Source organism: Pogona vitticeps, chromosome 6 (assembly GCF_051106095.1).
Source record: "Pogona vitticeps strain Pit_001003342236 chromosome 6, PviZW2.1, whole genome shotgun sequence".
NCBI classification, from domain to species: Eukaryota; Metazoa; Chordata; class Lepidosauria; order Squamata; family Agamidae; genus Pogona; species Pogona vitticeps.
The window spans coordinates 53977976-53999621 of NC_135788.1; the positions used below are offsets into that span (position 1 = coordinate 53977976).

Below are 21646 nucleotides of genomic sequence, written 5' to 3' on the forward strand. Positions count from 1 at the left end.
CCGAATCACCCGCCGTAGCCAGCAGGGACAGCTGAGGGGCCTGACGCCGAGAGAGGCTCGGAAGGAAAAAACTAGAAACCAGGCCTTCTCAGCGGTGGCCCCTCGGCTGTGGAACGCCCTCCCAACAGAAATTCGGCTGGCACCCTCGCTGGGTGTTTTTAAAAGACAATTAAAAACTTGGCTATTTAGGCAGGCCTTCCCTCCAGTCAACTAAGTCTTTTTATTTCTTCTTTCCTTATCCTACCCGATCTTGGTAATCCTTTCTTAAATTAATTGTCTTAATTAATATAGTAATTGTATTTTTAATGATTTTATATATTTTATATTGATTTTTTATGTTGTAAGCCTCCCCAAGTAGACATGGTCTAGAGGGGCAGGGTATAAATTTAATAAATAAATAAATAGTTATGGGGAACATGATGGTACAAACTAATCTGTACTTTGTCATCAAGCTGACATTGTTATTTTTTCATATTTGATTCATACTCATCATTGCTGTGTGAACCTAGCATGATTTGACGTTTTATTTCTTGGCTGCAATTGCCGTTTTGATTGACCAGTGCATGTAAAAAGACGAATGCTTCCACACATTCAGCCTCCTCTCCACCAATTACTATTTCAATGTTTCGATTCTTTGCAGTTCTCACGAGTTTGGTCTTTTTAATATTCAAAAAGAGGCCAGACTTCTCACTTTTTTCTTTTGAGTTTCATGATCAGGTACTTTAGACCTTCCTGGGTTTCTGAGAGGAGGGTTGTATCATCCACATATCAAGGTTATTGATGTTTCTTCCACCAATTTTTACCCCGTTTTTGATTCTTCTAACTCCAGCTTTCTGATGATCACTTCAGCATACTACAGTGGTGCCTCGCAAGATGGGTGCTCCGTTTAACGACAAATCCGCATTACGACGAGGTTTTTGCGATCGCAGAAGTGATCGCAAAATGACGTTTTGAATGGGGGAATTTCGCTGCGCGATGATCGGTTCCCTGTTTCGGGAACTGATTTTCACTTCCTGACAATCAAAACAGCTGATCATTGGGTTTTCAGAATGGCCGCCAGGTGCTCAAAATGGCTCCCCGCTGTGTTTAGGAGCCATTTTTCGCTGCACAGGCACCCGAAAATGGCCACCCTTATGGAGGATCGTCGCTGGATGGTGAGTTCTTAGCCGATTGGAACGCATTAACCAGGTTTTAATGCGTTTCAATGGCTTTTTAATTTTCGCTTTACGACGTTTTCGTTCTACAGCGATTTCGCTGGAACGAATTAACGTCGTAATGCGAGGCACCACTGTAGTTGAATAAGAAAGATGACAAGATGCAACCTTGACAACACCTTTCTCAATCTTAAACCAGTGTCTCCATATTGAGTTTGTACAAAGGCTTCCTGATTTCCATACAGTGATTTCACCAACTTCACAAAATGTAGTGGCATCCCAAGATCTTCTAGGGCCCTCAATAGTTTTTTGTGGTCAACACAGTTGAAAGATTTCCTATAATCTATGAAATACATATAGATGTTCTTTTGATGTTCATAACATTTTCCCATTATCCATCGAACATTTGCAATGTGATTTGCAATGTCACAGGTGCCACAACCCCAATGGAAACCAGCTTGGACATTTGACAATTCCCTTTTGATAACTGGTGCCAGGCGTTATTGTATAATTTTAAGATCTGACTAGTGTGAGAGAAGAGACTAATTGTGTGGTAGTCAGAACAATCCTTTGAATGTCCCCTTTTTTATAACAGAATAAACACTGATTGTTTCCAATTTTGTGACCATGTGTTGGTTTTCCAAATTTTCTGGCATAAGAATCTGATAATTGCCATTGGTACTGGCCTCATCAGTTCTACAGTTCGTTTACTCCAGTTTGTCCAAAACAGAAACATAACTCCTCTTATATACAAAATCTCACACTATTTCTGCTGTAGCTTTATGTTCTGGTTTTTGATATCCTAGTTTCTCAACGAAAGCACACATTGGAAAAAATGCTGGTGTGTGTCTTTGTCTGCCAAAATGTATGTAACATGTAGTAGAAATATTCAAACATACAAAAACTATGGAGTTTTAACACCTTGGGAAGTTTAAAATCATAGTGATAATTTTAAACAAAATTCTTTATCTAGTCGTTTCATTCTGTGGGTTATACAGGAACCATGCATGCTACTAAATTCCCCAATTGCCTAAGCCTCTTCCTCCAGGAATCTGAAGGTTAGTCAGTAAATTGCTAACGTAATTCCTGCACACTCCCTACCTTCAGCAAGGTGTAACATTCTTTGTACCTGTGTTTACTTCCTGATACAGTTGCTATGAAACTTGTAGGAAACTACCATTTGCATTTGTATTTAGCATGGGGAGAAACAAGACTGATTAAAGCAGCTATTCTTTTTGAAGGGAAGTAGCTGAACAATTCATTTGCTATGTGAAACTGTACATTCAAAGAAACATAATTTGAATCTATCCTGGAATTATGAACAGTACAGAGATTACAACTGCTAACAGTAAGACAGATGGTATCTCCCTCCCCGTCCTTCTGTGTTGTAGTTATTGCAGCATGCAAACTGACTAGCCATTCTAGCTGAAGTATGTTAAGCAAGAAGATTGGTTCCTGCTCTATGAAATTCTTACTTGGATTGCTTTATAAATACAGCATCTGCAAAGATGGTTTGTCCCTTTTTAGGGTATTAAAGTAATGGACTCCTGCTTAAGAATGATTTAGCTATGTCACTGAACAAACTTATAGAGAAAGAGGAAAGTTTTGAATATGATTTTAATAATGAATGTACACACAGATGTGATGAAAACCTGGATCTCCTGGAAGAAGGTATTTTACCTTGTTTTCTTCTTGCACATGAATGTATGAAATTAACTTATTTTATTAGTTATGTGTTTTTCATAAGCTACTGTACATAAATCACATTGTTTGCCTTTAGGATTCCAAAAGATCACTACTCCATAGTAAACTGGAATAATATTTTCAATTTCCTACTGTGGACAAACTCTTCAACATGCTCTTGTGTCAAACAGTGGTTTTTTTGTTCTATAAAATAGTGGTTGTATAGTCTTTAAACACTAAAATATTGATGTTTCTGATTTGAGAGATACTTCTATTAGCTTGATTGTGGAAATTCATTTTAGTTGGGTTACATCCTAAGGGTCAATAGTTCTGTTCCTTGAAAATCTTACTAGAGGATTCGTAACTGACTAGTAAAATACACAAGCTGTACTTTGGATAGATAGATACTGGCAGAATTTAGGCTGATGAATGATGGAACTGAACTTTTAGTCCATGTTGACTTGTACTGTTGGGAAGACAGTCATGCTCTCCTCTTATGTCTTATGTTGGAAGCAGGAGGAAACTGTAGTGTGACCTCCATGAGGCTTCAGGTCTAGGGTTCCTAAGTAAAAGAGAGAGAAACTCCCCAATACATGACGTAATGGGAGAGAACACATAGGAAGGGGGAATCATTGTGTGCAGTGTGAGGTCTGGGAAACATATCTCGTCCCATCATTTCAGAGTCAGATATCCTGATCACCTCAATGGACCTGTAGCTCTTTTCAGAGTCATTCTAATGTCACTTGCTGTCTCATGCTTACAAGTGAATAGTCAAAGGATAAATGAACTTGTGGCAGTGGAAGGGGATTTGCATTATGTTCTTCACCAAAACAGATAACGTGAATGATTGAAATCCTGCAGAACAAGGGAAGTTTTTAAGTGCTTGTACAGAACTTGGTTTGGAAACTGACATTGTTACTTTGACTGCCTTACTTCCCTAATGGAAAGAGAGTAAAATAAAATAGAACATAAGTATGTGGCCAAAGTTCGTTCACTGTGTGACGGAACACTGAAAATAGATTTCTAATGAGCCAACATAACATATGTCACTGGAAACATAGATTACTCCTAAGCCTGATTGCTAAATCTTGTAAGCCAATCATAGTCTGGAATTTGCTTAAACATCACATTCTCTTCTGGTAAACATTCAGTTATTCTCAATCTCTGCTACTTATTTTCATGCATATGAAAACCTCTTTCTAATTTGGGTTAAGTTCCCACCAACTTAATTGAAATGAAGGCAAATCTTCCTTATACTTATGCCTGGATTTCTATGCATCACCAAATTCTGGACTGTGTGCATCATATAGAACTGCTCCTGAAATTACTTTTTCTTATTTGCATCATCATGATACAAGAAAAATATGGAAAATAGCAGATGGATCCTGCAAGACTATGTTGCTGTTTGAAGCACTCCAGTGCATGTTACTGTATTTCATTCCGCCTTCCCCTCATATTGGGATATTAAAACCAATAGTACATATTTTCCTGTAGATAGTTTGTCCTTCTGCAGACCTGGAGGTTTCCCTGAGGTTGGAGGTATTTCTTCACTGTATTGGATTCCTTTGCATAAGCAGTGCTACTTGGAAGACAGATTTTGTGATTATTTATTATATGTCAAATAGATTATTGTGAGCATTATAATAGGGAATTACATATGAAGCTATAGGGTAGAGAAGTGAAGGAAAACACTAAAAGGCAATGGATAATGGCCACTCCAAAATTTAGACGTCGCTCTTTCAGAAGAACTAGAGAGTGATAAAGGTAAAGGTAACTCAAGCTAGATAAAAGCCTACTAACATAACTACATTTATAAGACTCAAACTGAAGAGATGTTCTTAGAAGCAGACCATTAGTATATAACAAAACCATATCAAAGTGGTATCTTCAGTTACCTGGTTTGTTTGAAATGTTTTTAGACCGAGTTAGCCAATCCTTCAGAGGGGAGAACTCCTGAATCTGTAATCGTTCATAGATAAGGCTTGTGTTAAATCCAGGTTTTCAGACCTCTCTCACAGCCTGAGGCATGACAAACTGCTATTCCTTCTTCATATTATTCATTTATGTCTATTCATTCATGTTTGGTACTCATGTTGAAAGACTAGTTAATCCATGATCTTAGAAATGTTAGTTTAGTATATCATACCCCAACAAGTACTTGTGTTTTGTTTTTGTTTTTTAATTGTCCCTTCAGGGAAGTCTTTTCACATTGACTCTGCTAAGGAATCCTAAATGTCTGCAATTAAATCCTCACATTTAGCAAAGAATTATGGAAGATATGTAGATAGGGTTGCCAGGGCAGTTGCAACCCCTTCCCTAAGACCAAGGGGCGGGCTCTTGTGATCTTACAGAGACAAGTGCTTGTGACTACAGAAGTGGCAGGCATAAGCTGTTTCTGCGCCAGCTGAGAACAGCCCAGAGAGAATCTTGGTGAAACCAAGCTATCCAAGTAATGTGGTATCCAAGAGCCAAGAGCTGAAACCACATTTTGGCAGGCAGATAAGCAAAATGCACTGAGCAGCCAAAAGCAGTTGCCTAAGTTCCAATAGGATTTGCCTCTTGTACAACCTGATCTACAGCATAGATGACGGGGGGGGGGGTCCAAGTCCTGTGCTGATCCTACAGTGCTTGTAACATTTATGGACGATTCATCATAAAGCTGTGAGGACTTCCCACCCCATGTCTCTGGCGCATTGCTGCCAGGCCTTCTTCAACAAGAAGGCTGATATGTGAAGGGGCCGGCAGTCCACCCTTTTTCCAAATGGCATGACAGTCTTAATCCCCTTCTATCACTCCTGCTTTTTTGGTGCTCTGGCATTGCATAAGCACAGCACACAGTGCCTTTGCTCTAATCCAGTGGATCCAGCTGCCGGCTAGGAATAGGTGGAAACATGTGCCCAGGCTTTGAAGTCATCTTGTACAGAAAAATTAATATTGTTTTCGCTTCAAGTGCTGTTTACTCTGAAATTTGTCTCTATGCCAGGACAGCTGGAAAAGCATAGCAATTCCCTGAGACTTTGACTAGCATTCTGCGACCTGATAACTCTAGTTCTAGTGCATGCAGTAGATCAGGCAGGGTAGTGGTCAGTCCTCCTGGGCCTCAGTGGAGTGTGTGGAAATTTAATACATGCCTGGGAACAGAGGTGGCAGATCTGAGAGGTCTGAAGACAATTTTTCCGATTTCCAAGCAGCAAAAGGGCTGCAGTCATAGATATCAGGGGACAATTTGCATAATTATTATTCTTTTTAAAAATGTCAATACAGTGGTTATACACTGTAAAATTTGTTACAGTTAGATTTTATTTAGTGAACAAAATGATTTACCTGTAGCAGCAATCTTTCACCCTTTAAGATCCAATTTAAAAAACCACGCACAAACAAGGCATGGGAGCTAAATGTTTTCTGGGGGCCCTCTAAACAAAGCAAAATTAAAACACCCCCCCATGAATATCAGAGGGCTCAAGAGGCTTTCTTGCACAAATGTTTTGATGGTGTAGAGGATGGCTTCCCAACACCCGGTCCCTGGCCCAGTGCCAGCCCATGGGCTTGGCAGCACTGGGCCGTGGAGACAGATCTACCCCCCGCACACACATACATCCTACACGAGTGCCCTGCCCACACATGTGAGTGTGTTCCACCCACAAGCAAAGCCCAACCGACCCGCGACCACATCCTGCCGACCCGCACATTAGCATGAGTGCACCCCACCCACATGGATGAGCACAGCCTGCCCAACCGCGAGTACTGGGGTGTCCCCCACGCATGGACCCCCCCAATGGTCCACAGTTCAGAAAAGGTTGGGGACCACTGGTGTAGACAGCAAAATGACCCTCGGGCTAGATAAGATCTATGGACTATATGTTTCCCATCCCTTCCTTCAAACCTCAACAATCTTCCTTATCTTCCCACCCCTACCTTATGTCATCATATATTAGAAAATCAGTAATAAAGTGTTATTTCCCCATTTTTAATTGAGAAAATCTTTATAAGCTTCCAAGGAATACAGTATTTCAAAACCACTTCCACAGACCATCATAGTAAGACAACTGAACTGTCCAGATTATTTGGTCAGATAAAAGCAATAGAGGACAATAATGTAAATACTATATCACTGAAAAAAAATTATGAAAAGAGGAGCTAGTCAATAATGATGAGGCTTGTTCCCCCCCATTGTTGTTTAGTCGTTAAGTCGTGTCCGACTCTTTGTGACCCCATGGACCAGAACACGCCAGGCCCTCCTGTCTTCCACTGCCTCCTGGAGTTTGGTCAAATTCATCTTGATAGCTTCAGTGTCACTGTCCAATCATGTCAACCACTGTCGTCCCCTTCTCCTCTTGCCTTCACTCTTTCCCAACATCAGGGGCTTCTCCAGGGAGATTTTTCTTCTCATGAGATGGCCAAAGTACTGGAGCCTCGGCTTCAGAATCTGTCCTTCCAGTGAGCACTCAGGGTTGATTTCCTTCAGAATGGAAAGGTTTGTTCTCCTTGCAGTCCAGGAGACTCTCAAGAGTCTCCTCCAGCACTGCAATTCAAAAGCATCAATTCTTTGGCAGTCAGCCTTCTTTATGGTCCGGCTCTCACTTCCATACATCAGTACTGGAAAAATATAGCTTTGACTATGCGGACCTTTTTAAGAAGCTGTCTAGGTTTGTCATTGCTTTCCTCCCAAGAACCAGGCGTCTTTTAAATTCGTGGCTGCTGTCCATCTGCAGTGATCATGGTGCCCAAGAAAGTAAAATCTCTCACTGCCTCCTTATCTTCTCCTTCTATTTACCATGAAGTGATGGGACCAGTGGCCATGATCTTAGTTTTTTTGATGTTGAGCTTCAGACCATTTTTGCGCTCTCCTCTTCCACCCTCATTAAGAAGTTCTTTAATTCCTCCTCACTTTCTGCCATCAGAGTGGTATCATTTGCATATCTTAGGTTGTTGATATTTCCTCCAGCAATCTCGTTGGACAGCCACTTTGCTTTCTTGCACTTCTTTTTCTTTGGGGTGGTTTTTGTTGCTAGCTCCTGTACAGTGTTACGAGCCTCTACCCAAAGTTCATCAGGCACTCTGTCCACCAAATCTAGTTCCTTAAATCTGTTCTTTACTTCCACTGTGTATTCATAAGGGATTTGGTTTAGATTATACTTGAGTAGCCCAGTGGTTTTTCCTACTCTCTTCAGTTTAAGCTTGAATTTTGCTATGAGAAGCTGATGATCAGAGCCACAATCAGTTCCAGGTCTTGTTTTTGCTGACTGTATAGAGCTTCTTCATCGTTGGCGGCAGAGAACGTAATCAATATGATTTTGGTATTGCCCCTCTGGTGATGTCCATATGTAGAGTCGCCTCTTATGTTGTTGGAAAAGTGTCTTTGTGATGACCAGTTTGTTCTCTTGACCAAACTCTGTTAGCCTTTGCCCTGCTTCATTTTGAATACCAAGGCCAAACTTCCCTGTTGTTCCTTTTATCTCTTGACTCCCTACTTTAGCATTCCAGTCCCCTATAATGACAAGAACATCTTTCTTTGGTGTCAGTTTTAGAAGGTGTTGTAAGTCTTCATAGAATTGGTCAGTTTCAGCCTCTTCAGCATCAGTGGTTGGTGCATAAACCTGGATTACTGTGATGTTGAAAGGTCTGCCTTGAACTCGTATTGAAATCATTCTATCATTTTTGAGATTGTATCCTACTACATCTAGAAGAAGGAAAATTCCAATTTCAACCCCCCCCTGAGGTGCCGCCATTGTCACCCATGCCATGAGGGAACATGCCGGGTAGGTGGGACTCATTCAGCCCTGTAAGGTAGCCCATCTAGGAAAAGGAAAACTCTGATTGCAAACCTCCACTGCCTTGTGGCTATATCCACTGATGGAAAAGGCTTCAGGAGTTAACCTCGAGGCAAAATCCGGAGCCAGAGTCCCGGAGGCAGTTCGTGTCATTCTGTCAACTCCTGCGACGTCACTGAAACCAGTTGTACTGGCTCTTTCCATTGGATTATTTCAGTGACATGTAGAGGGGGGATTTGCTGGTTGGGTAACAGCCTGTCCTCCATATTATTTTACCCAGGCTTTGTGCCCTGGAGAGGACACTCCAGCTTCACGTACAGCGTCAAAACACTAGGCGCTGTTCCAAGTCCTCCATACAGAGACTGCAGGATGCCTGTGATAGATCCCAGTACAGCTTTTCCCACTCTTTTATTGACTATGAGAGCTACTCCAATTTTTCTATGGGATTCTTGCCCACAATAGTAGATAAGATAATCGCGTGTATTGAATTCTCCCATTCCTGTCCATTTTAGTTCAGGATGTCAATGTTTATTCTTGCCATCTCCTCTTTGACCACATTCAGCTTACCAAGCTTCATAGATCTTACATTCCAGGTTCCTATGCAGTATTTTTCTTTGCAGCATGGGGCTTTCTTTTCACTTCCAGGCATGTCCACAGCTGAGTGTCCCTTTGGCTTTTGCTCAACCACTTCATTATCTCTGGAGCTACTTGTACTTGTCCTCCGCTCTTCCTCAGTAGCATGTTGGACGCCTTCTGATCTGAGGGGCTCATCTTCCAGCATCATATCTTTTAGCCTTTTGTTTCTGTCCATTGAGTTTTCTTGGCAAAGATACTGGAGTGGCTTGCCAGTTCCTGCTCCACGTGGATCACGTTTAGTTAATACTCTTTCCCCCTACCTTGAAATAAAAGGTCCACTGTGATAATCTCATTGAACTCTTTAAATTCTGCCTTTAGTTTGCTTGGTGAGATCTTTTCTGGAGTAAAGATCTTTTCTGGAGTAAAGTAAACCAGTTGTTTTGGCTCTTGCCTTTCCATTGGACTATTTCAGTGAGGTGGAGAGGGGGGGATTTTCTGCTTGGGTAACAGCCTATCCTCCATATTATTCTACCCAGGCTTCATGCTCTGGAGAGGACACTCCAGCTTTGCATACAGTGTCAAAATAACACAGGAACTAGCAGTTACTGGTTATAAGTCTTGCTCAAGTGGCGTAGAGCATGATGCCAGGGGCTACTTCTGATGGTGGGAGAGCTGAAAAGCAGATCAATAACCTTGCACCATGCAACAATCAGAAGAAAACATCTGCCCTGAAGTTCGAACTGAGTAGACTGCGGATGGACATTGTTGCCCTGCAAGAGACGAGATTGCCAGACATGGGATCTGTTAAAGAAAAAAACTTCTCATTTTTCTGGCAGGGAAAACCATTGAACGAGACCAGGGAATATGGTGTTGGTTTTGCGGTCAGAAATACTCTGCTGATATCCATTGTTCCACCTACTGTGGGGAGTGAAAGAATCCTGTCTCTGCAGCTCCACTCATCAGCGGGACTGGTCACCCTCATCAGTGCATATGCACCAACACTCATCCACAACAGAAGTCAAAGACAAATTCTATGACGATTTGGCAGCTACTATCAAAAAAGTCCCTGAGAGAGAGCCGCTGTTCATTCTCGGAGACTTTAATGCTAGAGTTGGTGCTGATCACAACTCTTGGCCCACCTGTCTAGGCCGTTTTGGCATTGGGAAGATGAATGAAAATGGCCAACGCTTGCTGGAGTTTTGCTGTTATTATGGTCTTTGTGTCACCAACACGTTATTTAATACAAAGCCTCAACACAAAGTTTCCTGGAGACATCCAAGATCCAAGCATTGGCATCAGCTCGATTTGATCCTCACTAGACGCACTAGCCTTCCTAGTATTACAACCACACACACTTACCAAAGTGCTGATTGTGATACTGATCACTCCCTGGTGTGTAGCAGAATAAAACTGCGAACAAAGAGATTGCATCACACTTAAAAGGAAGTAAGACCACATATTGACATCAACAAGATTCGCAATCAAAGAAAAGTGGAGGAATTTGCCCAAGCGCTTCAGGAAACCCTTCCAGGCCCGGCTGATGCAAATGCACCTGAATGATGGGAACATTTCAAGAACGCGGTTTATAACACTGCCTTGTCCACATTTGGCAAGAAGACCAAAAAGATGGCTGACTGGTTCGAAGCCCATTCGGAGGAGTTGATTCCAGCCATCGAGGATAAGAGGAGAGCTCTAGCAGCCTACAAAGCCTGTCCTAGTGAGTACAACTTGCAGGCCCTTCGAGCTGCTTGTAGCCAAGTCCAACAGACTGCCAGGAGGTGTTTCAATGATTATTGGCTTCAGCTCTGCTCTCAGATACAGATAGCAGCAGACACAGGTAACATCAAGGGAATGTATGACGGTATCAAACAGGCTTTAGGTCCAATACAGAAGAAATCTGCTCTCTTGAAGTCTGCTACAGGCATGATCATCCAGGACCGAGCACAGCAGATGGAACGCTGGGTGTAGCACTAGTCTGAGCTATATTCTAGAGAGAATGTAGTAACCGAAGAGGCATTAAATAACATTGAGTGCCTGCCTGTCTTGGAAGAGCTGGACAATGAACCAACTTTAGCAGAAATAAAAATGACCTTGGATTCCCTTGCCTCTGGCAAGGCACCTGGAAAGGACAACATCCCCGTTGAAGTTTTGAAGTGCTGTAAAGAGATCATCACCACCAAGCTGTATGAAGTCTTTTGTCTTTGCTGGAGAGAAGGTGGAGTACCACAGGACATGAAGGATGCAAACATTGTCACATTGTATAAGAACAAAGGCAACAGGGGTGACTGCAATAACTACCGTGGTATCTCTCTTCTCAGTGTTGTAGGGAAGCTGCTGGACCATGTTGTGCTGAAGAGACTCCAGGTGCTTGCAGACAGAGTCTATCCAGAACCTCAGTGTGGATTTCGAGCTAATAGATCCACCACCGACATGGTATTTTCCCTCAGACAGTTGCAGGAGAAATGCAGGGAACAACAACAGCCACTCTTTGTGGCCTTCATAGATCTCGCAAAGGCCTTTGACTTGGTTAGCAGGGACGGACTTTTTAAAATACTTCCCAAGATTGGATGTCCGCCTCAACTCCTTAATATCATCAGGTCCTTTCATGAGGATATGAAGGGCACTGTAGTTTTTGATGGCTCAACATCAGATCTCTTCGATATCCGAAGTGGAGTAAAACAAGGCTGTGTCCTCGCGCCGACCCTGTTTGGGATCTTCTTTGCTGTCATGCTGAAGCAGGCCTTTGGAACTTCAACAGAAGGTGTCTATCTCCGGACTAAATCAGATGGAAAGCTCTTTAATCTCACTAGATTGAGAGCAAAGACCAAAGTTCAACTGAAATGCATGCAGGACTTCCTCTTTGCCGATGATGCAGCCATTGTTGCCCACTCTGCTGAAGACCTCCAACAACTCATAAATCATTTTAGCAAGGCCTGCCAAGACTTTGGACTAACAGTCAGCCTGAAGAAAACACAAGACATGGGCCAGGGCGTGGACTCACCTCCCTCTATTACTATCTCCATGCAAGAATTGGAAGTTGTTCATGAATTTGTGTACTTTGGCTCAACAATCTCTGACACTCTCTCCCTAGATGTCGAGCTGGATAAACGCATTGGGAAAGCAGCTACCATGTTCTCTAGACTCACAAAGAGAGTATGGCTTAATAAGAAGTTGACGGCATACACCAAAATCCAGGTCTATAGAGCCTGTGTCCTGAGCACACTCCTATACTGCAGCGAGTCCTGGACCCTTTGTGCATGGCAGAAGAGGAAGTTGAACACCTTCCATATGTGTTGTCTCCGACACATTTTTGGTATCACCTGGCAGGACAATGTTCCAAATAGAATAGTCCTAGAAAGAGCTGGAATTTTCAGCATATATACATTATTGAAACAGAGCCATCTACGTTGGCTTGTGCACTTCGTGAGAATGGCTGATAGTCGGATTTCAAAAGATCTCCTGTATGGAGAATTAGTGCAGGGAAGCCGCCCCCGAGGGAGACCACAGCTGTGATACAAGGACATCTGCAAATGGGATCTGAAGGCCTTAGGAATGGACCTCAACAGATGGGAAACCTTGACGTCTGAGTGTTCAGCCTGGAGGCAGGCGGTGCATCATGGCCTCTCCCAATTTGAAGAGACACTTGTACAGCAGGCCGAGGCAAAGAGGCAGTCCCGAAACAAGCAAAACCAGGGAGGTGGACAGGGGGCAGATTGTACTTGTCTTCAGTGTGGAGGAGATTGTCACTCTCGAATTGGCCTTCTCAACCACACAAGACACTGTTCCAAGACCTCCATACAGAGCACATTACCATAGCCTCTCGAGACTGAAGGATGCCTACTAGTTTGCTTTATTGGGAATAAATATTTCAGGGTATGTTATAAAAGTCTACCTCTGATTTTAAAAATAGGCTTTTTTTTCATATCTGCCTTTCTAGGGCTTTTATCCTTATTTTAATTTGTCTTTTATGTTTTTCCCTTCCCCCCTTCCTTTTGCTTTTTGCCTTAGATTTTCTAGACAGTATATTTACTTTATCTATCTACTCTCATCATATGTCCATCCACTGCAAACATAAAAAGGTTTCTTACTCTCTTTGTGTCCAGACTCCTAGCAGTTTAATCCAATCTTTTTTCCTCAAACCTCACTCACAGAATCCACATTGTAGTAATTATTTTTATTTGGCTGAACATAGAGACAGAAAAAGGTATGCAAGCTTTTGGCATCTTCTGATCTCTTCATCAGGTGAGGTGTATCAAAAAGCAGGCAGGCAGGGAGGGAAGGACATGATCTTAAGGGCAGGAAAAGACATGACCTTAAAAGTCATGTTTGCATTTTGTTCTGAGATGTCATGAATAGCAGGTGATGAGCGCCATCTGAAAGTCTGCAGAAACTTACTTTTCATTATATGTCATAAAAACATGCAAATAACATTATGAACAAGTCCCCCTTAGTTTCTCTTCGGGCCTGCTTTTTTGGATAATGTCAGATGAAAATATTAAAGATCTTAGAATTTTGTACATGTTTTGGGGTGGGAGACCCAATGTTGTGTAGTGGATAGAGTATCAGATTAGGACTCCAGAGATCTGGCCATGGAAACTCATTGGTAAAGCCACTTCTTAAATACCATCTATCACTTGGAAACCATGACTCAGAATCATCTTGACCACACTTAAAACAAAAAGGTATTACCACCATAATGGAGTTCAGAAGTTTCCTTCAGCATTCGTAGAGAATCCTGTCTTTTAATGTGTTGCCTTGTCTATATACATTTAATCACATTTTGCTCCTCTCCCCCTACTTCCATATGAGCTTTCCCTTGCCTGTAACTTCCCTCTCAGATATGTATGATAAAAACCAGTCAATATTATGTTATTAATAAACACTTTTTAATAGTTTGTGAAGTCCAGGCATTTAATTTCTTCACTTTAATTCGTTAGGTGTACTGTGGATACAGTACGTGACAACTCGCATGTTGGATTGTACTTTATTTTATAACCTGAATTGTTTGTTCTAATATTACTGTTATCACTCTTATCACTCTCTTAAGCCTGGCCTCCTCCTGAGATTTGATAAGCAAAAAGACAGGAAGGTTAATCAGTGATTGAATGATCGTTTTATATAGGAGGAGAGAAATGCATAACTAGCATCTCACATTTTGATTCACAACTTCCAGGCTTTTGTTTGATAACTTCCTTTTAAGTCAAATCACCTTTATAACGAAAACATGAAAATACACTTAGCTTTATTAATAGTTGCCAAGCATCTTTATCTCAGTGACAGACTAAAGCACCCAAAGCACGGTAGCTAATCATGGAGCCTCCCTGTATTTAGACTGAAACATTACTGTGGTGGCAACATTCCTCTAAGATTAGGTGGCAAACAAGAATACCTACATTCTTTAAAGTAGTTGTGTTTGTTCTCTATTGTATTGAGGTGTTAGGAGCTATATAATTAGTTTATGCATGAAGTGTGTGTATTTTACATGTACATATGATGGTGCAGTTTGTATTAATGATGGGGGAGGGGGAGGTATATCTCCTGCTCTCTGTGTACAACTCACATGACGGCTTTCAGTCCCTTTCAAAAGAAAACATCTAGAAATCAGGTTTGTTATTATTTTGTTAGGAATTCAGTTTTGGCCTCTTAATTTTCTATTAGCAAATTGGCATATATTCATTTGTTTCATAGTAATGTTTCCTTAATTTTGAATGGTAGAAGCCTGTTGCTACAGTTATTGAGGGTCTGACATTCTGCCTGTTCTGAAAGGGAATCCTCTAGAACAGTGGTGTCCAACCTTGGCCCTACAGATGTTCTTGGACTTCAACTCCCAGAAATCCTGGCCAGCAGAGGTGGTGGTGAAAGCTTCTGGGAGCTGTAGTCTAAGAACATCTGGAGGGCCAAGGTTGGACACCACTGCTCTAGAAGATTCATTGTACTTCTTGACAATCCCCCACCCCAAGATAATAGCAGTGGCAATGTGTGCTGTTGTACAGCTTCACTGACTGTACCAGGTTATGAGTTTTCCTGAGTCAATCTCACTTGACAACTCTTATCTCTTCCTTTGTTATATCATTTCTTGATTACTGTAACACTGTCTGCTTATAGCTTGCCTTAAAGACTGTCCAGGAATTTCAGTTGGTGTTACAGCAACTGAGCCACTGACTCGCACTTGGTATCACACTCATATTACTCTGATACTGAAAGACCTCAATTGTTGTCAGTTGCATTATGGACTCATTCACACAGTTGGTTTTACGCTTAAAGCCTTAAACAGCGTAGAACCTGACTAATTTAAGACCACCTGTATTGTCGTTTACCTATCCATACATCAAGATCTTCTGGGCAGGCTGCTTTGAAAAATACCGTCCCTTTTACAGGATCCCACTTAACAGACATCCAAAAAGTGACTTGTGTGTGTGTGGCTTCCAGGTTGTGGAATGTACTCTTCTCTGAGTTACAGTCAATTCCTATTCTCACTGCTTTTAGCAACATACATCTGTTCAAACTGGCCTTTTAAATAGTTTTGATGCTTGTTGATTATTGATTTGGAGGTGATAGGGTTTTTGTTTTATTTCTCACCACTTACTGATAATTTAAAAAAAAACTTGTAAATGTTAGGAGTGTAATATTGTGTGTCGAGTTTGTGAATATTCCCTAGTCAACTGAGTCATTAGTAAGAGGACAAGGAGGACCCTGTTTTGGTACAGGAGACACTAGAGGCATTACATATATTGTGTGAGTTGTGAATTACCAGTTATGCTGATTTTGTAAGTAGTGTATACCTATAAACATAACTGATCAGTGATCACACATCAGTTTCTTTATGGTAAATTTTACCAGTTAAAAAGATTCCAGTGCATGTTTTTATAGTTGTTGCTATCCAACCCATTTACAAAACAGCTGTCTTGGAGTCAGTAGCGGAAAGCTTCTAGAAGACATTGTCCTGTAAACCTTGGATCCTTGCAGTTATTTTCTACCATACAAATGATCTATTTAATGTTCCAGCAGCCTCATAGCAAATGCTGAGAAAATGCTTCAGCTTTCATGTTTGACTACTCTATCCACTCTGACCTCTCCTTATCATATTAAGCAAAGTAAAATGGTTCTGTGCAAATGTAGAAAAGAGGTCAATGTTTCTGGATAAAGTGTTCTGTCCTTCATTTGTTATGATAGCATCACAGTAAGTTGCAATTGTGTTAAGAACTAAAGAGGCCAGTTATAAAACCCCTTAAAGAGATGGTAATTTGTCACAATTCCACGTGGCCCCTGATTGTTTCACCAAACTAGGACCTCACGCTACGTGCCCCTCAGCTGCCACCAGTTGATTTCATCAACAATACCCATTATGAATGATAGATGTCCAGACCACATATCATTTTAAAAGAACCAAATAGAAATTACTTATTGATACAGGTGTTGATAGAATAAGCAATGTTGTTAACTCTTAAACAAACATTCTTCTTTATGCACTATCAACCACCGTTCTCCTGCCCAAACTCCAAAACTCTCTCAACTCTCTTAAGTCTCTAACTCTCCATCTCAAAAATCCTATCTAAATCTTATCTAAACTCCTCCACCTGCTGCTAAGTCTCTTATACCTCGTGACTCCGCCCCTCCAGCACTCTATGCAAATAGCATATGAATATTCCTGAACTGGGCGAACACCACAGTAACAATTTCATATTAATGAAGCGTCCAGTTCCTGAACCTCAAGCAGCTACATAGCTGCACTCTGTTTCAGTGAAATGTCCATCAGATCTCTGATGCTCACACAGTTCATTGTCCTATCTGTTTCCTGTAGACTTTTAAAATATGTGCTATTGTGAATAGGATAAGATATAACATTGATACACATGTTTGTCTTACAGCTCTTTTGCTATTTTAGTGGAAAAGGAATTGTAGCCCACAGAAGCCCTGTAACTACATAGTATTTATTTATATATCCATCCTATTATTGAAGCATTTATACCCCACCTTTCTGATTTAAATTAGTTTCATGGAGGCTCAGAATTGATAAATTACAAAAAAAAAAAAAAAAGAATTTTGTTTTAATCAAACAGACATTGGGATTATTAGGAAGTGCACCACTGTGTTTATTCAGTTTTTTAAAAAGAGACATCTAAAACTATGACTATCTGGTAGTTATACATTTAGATTCTCTATTCTAAATCTTCCTCTCCCACCTGACTGGCTGTTTTTCTCCCTTTGTAATGCGCAAAGAAGCCTTTAGGAAGGCAGTCACTTTACCTGTTTTGTCAGAAAGAATCCCAAGAATTTCAGAATTAACCACCCAACTAAACAATAGCTCCTCAGGGTGGGATGAACATGGAGAGCCTGAACAGTCCTGTTGTTGTTGTTGTTGTTGTTGTTGTTGTTGTTAGCTTATTAGTAGAGGCAGGATGAAAATGCACATGGGAATGGCAGTGGAATATCTTGAAAAAGTCAGCCTGAACAAGAATTTGTTCCACTATAACTTTGTATTTCAGGCTCCTCTTGTGCTCAGTAATATTTTAACTATTTTAGTCACCTTGAGAACTTGGGGAAGGGCCGTGGAATACAGTATCCTTGAAAAAGACATTATTTGTTGGCTAAAACCCTTCTTTTTGTAACATTTTGTTCACCCTTGAATTATATCAGCCACCTTATTTATTTATTTATTTATTTATTTATTTATTTATTTATTTATTTATTTATTTATTTAATTTATATGCCGCCCACTCTACCCAGAGGTCTCTGGGCGGTTTGAGATCTGTTAATTAAACGATTAGAATTACATCATAGATATTGAAATAAGATCTTGTTAGGTGAAGAGACAATGGTATTGATGTGATTTGGGACCAAAATTATATATTTCTTTTAATATATAATTAATCATAAGTGTTGTATTGTATATATATATATATCCTCATTTAATATTTTTAATGGGTTTTTAAAATGTTTTGTAGGTGAATAATAGCACAATCCTGTATTTCAACACTCTGATGCAAATAAAAAAATATAGTGCTAAAGGTATGCCTAAGTAGATAGGAGCAAACCAAAATGAGAGTTCAGTTTAACAGAAAAAGTGACTCTACTAGTGACTGCTTCAGTGAAGTAGGCATTAAAAATCAGACAGTGATCCCATTTTATTAGCATAATAGTTTGTGACTGTTTTTGGAAAGAATCACAGATCTGCACAGAAATTATGCCAGAATTATTTTGCTAGTTGCAGTCACTTTGTCATAGTGTTATACAGTGCTGTCTGGGCATCAACATCACTAAGAAGGCCCTGGCCTACCAATGCACCTCAGACACTGGTAGCACATGGAAAAGGACCCCTTCCAATTATCACAGAGTCTTAGTGGAGTGGAGATATATTTAATTGCAGTGTCTTGAGGTACAAGGTTCATTTTGAACCTGCCAACATACTTACAAATCCATGTGCCTATAAAGTATCTGTATTTAATAGTCAACATACTAATATATTTATCTTGGACAGATTGCTGATAGAGTTTATTCATTATTTATTTGTACCTTGATGCTTATGTGTGTCAGAGTTCAGATACCAGAGCCACAAGTACAGAGGCAGATAACCATGAGAAATTCTAGAGAAAATGCCTTATAGTTCTCTCCTCTAAAATCATGACATGGATCATTCTATATGGCATATTTACAGTAAAGTTCTGTTACTGATTTTCCATATAGGAAATCAGAATGGTACTGTGACCAGCCCACCTGGTTAATCACTTTTCCAACAGTCTAGTCCGTTTGCTGGGCTATCATTAAGCCCAAAGCACTGATTCAATTGTAAAAGAAACAACAATGTATTTTATTTTATGAAACATAATGGTTACATGGCACAATTCTTCATCAAGCAGTTGCTTGTGTTCTAGAGAATCAACTTTCTAACTATAACAGGTTCATTCTTAACAAGGTACTTGTGATAGACAATTCTCTTTTGGAAACCCACACTATTATCCTGGTAAACTATGTATCAACCTCTCTCCAACCCTCTCTGATTGTTAACTCTCTCTCCACTCCAAACTCTCTCCATCAGATTCCCTTTTTCCACCCTTGAACCCACCTTACGAGTCATGATTGGCTCAGCCCCGGCCAACCAGCTTCTCCTTGGAGACTGAGTGAGGCTGCTGGTCACATAAATCAGAATGCTACAATTACAGAGGTTTATAAATGTATAGGAAAACATAGTTGTGTTGATGTTAATATTTGTTGAAGTCTTGTAGGTGTTCTGGTTTATATCATCTGGGGGGCTAATATGCAGCTCATATATGTGAGTTCCAGTGTAAGTTATGTAAGGTACAGAAATGTGTGCCATTCCATTGCAGACAATTAAATAGACTTCCTACAGCTCAGAAGCTTCCTCCATTCTCTTGTCTTAAAGACATAGCTAACTACCTGTGGTATCTCCTGTTAGAAATTTAGACACCATTACTGATGTCTAAATGTTGATAAAATGTTTAAGTGGAAATATAGGGTGTGGTAAAGAAGTTGCATGTATAACTGTCACACTTGGCAATCAGTTTGAGTTATGTGGTATTGGTTAGGTGAGGCCTTGAAATCCCATCATATTGAAATAAATTATATAAAAAGTAGGTTACAGAAAAGTTCTCTCTGTTACAAAAAAACTTCTAAGGACATTTGTACCAGTGTTTTATAAGATATATTCTTCATCATGGTCTTCTGTGAATGCACACAAAAAGGGTTAAGACAGCGCCAGCATTGGTCCTCCCGGAATGTTCTCGAGCTCTGTAGGAAAAGAAACATAGTTTAAGGCTGCCTATACTGCACATGCTCTGCCCGCCCATTCCTCAGTTCCATTTCTCTGCCGTGCGAAGTGGTTCTTCTCGGCCTGAGCTCTACTAAAATTCTATTTTTGCTGATCATTTTGCGGATTTTCTGACTTGGTGCGCTTCCCGACTACTCTCGTTGCTATACGGACTCTGTTTTGGTGTTTTCGTTTTTTTTCCCCGTTGCCCTTGCCGTGGTTTACTGTTTTCCCGCCATTTTACTGGCTGAGTCCCGGTTTGTCTCGGTCTCTGCCTATGCCCCCCACACTCTGGCCTATTCAGCCGGTGCGTGATCTGTTCTAGGAAACTCCCTTACCACGACGGGCACGATACCTGTCTTTTTTGCCTCGGGAAAGCGCATTCGTCTCAAAGCTGCAAGCATTGCAAAGCATTTACTAAGGCTGCTTTGAGAGTGTGACAGCAAAGGTTGAAATTACATTTGTGGGATTCTGCTCTGTCAGCCTCTAAACCGTCAGCTATGGAGCTCCCATCTCCCACTGCCACCACCCATGCTGAAAGTAGTTCTCTCCAGATACCTGCTGCCATATCTTCCGAAGTGCCGGCTGCCAAGCCAGCAAAGAAGCCGTCCGCGGCTAAGAAAACATCTTCTTCTAAGGCTGCATCTGCTGCCAAGTCTGGAAAGCAAGCAAAAACCAAACCGTCAGTTAAGAATAAGGACCCTGTTCAGCAGATACTTCCTATCTCCTCATCTCTTCCCTTGCCGATCCTGGAGGACTCATCGAGAGATAAAGACTCTATGTCAGAGGCAGCCCCATCGCTCCCTCCCAGACAAGCAGAGCCAGTTTTACCCCTTGGCGTCCCCTCCCCGATGCCAAGCCAGCTTGTTCAGGTCACTGCAAGCTTGGGTTCTGCCCCCTTGAAGCCTGTTTCCACCAGGCGGGCATCTCTGGCTCATTCTGTGTCTCCAACACCCTTGCGTCCGAGTTCGCCTCCGCGAAAGAAAGTTGAAAAAAGAAAACATGTTTCTGGCGATCGACATCGATCCCCTCACAAGGACAGCAAAGGGAGACACCGTCGTTCTCAATGTCGATATAGATCTTCCTCAGATGACTCGGCGAGCTCAGGATCGAGACACAGGAGGCACAGATGGCGTCATAGAAGGGATTCCTCCACTTTGTTCTCTTCGACATCGTCGGACCACCATCAACGTCGTCGGCATGTGAAGTATATATACGTGTCGTCGTCTTCTGCATCAACCCCCCCATGAAAACATAGACGCCGATGCTGGTTGGAGGCTGAAAAGATCCCTCAGACAGCCCCGCTTGTGGTTAAACTGGCAGAAGTTTCCAATATTGCGACTTCAGTTTCTACCACATTGCTACAACGCGCTACCACTGCAGCACTCGACGTCGAGCCTCGACATCAAAAGAGGGGCCATGAACTGTCATCAGAGGACGACGCACCATTCTCCTCTCAGGCCTCTGATTCCGATGGTGACCTGCCTCAACAGCCCAAAACAGATGAGTTGCCTGTAGGAGAGACGGTGGAATCTGACACAGGTGACCCACATGATTCTTCACCTTCAGAAGACTTTTCCTCCTACTCCCAGATGTTGTCTAGACTGGCAAAGACACTTAAGCTGCACGTAGACGAGCCACCGCCTCCAGAGGAGGACCTTATATTTGGGGATATTAACAAGGAATGATCCCCACCT

General features: G+C 41.4%; 1 protein-coding gene across 2 annotated transcripts in view; it reads left to right on the top strand.

Annotated features, from left to right (window-relative positions):
* TRAK1 (trafficking kinesin protein 1) overlaps positions 1-21646 on the top strand; it is a 313032-nt gene that overhangs the window by 186833 nt on the left and 104553 nt on the right. The gene's annotated exons all lie outside the window — the stretch shown is intronic.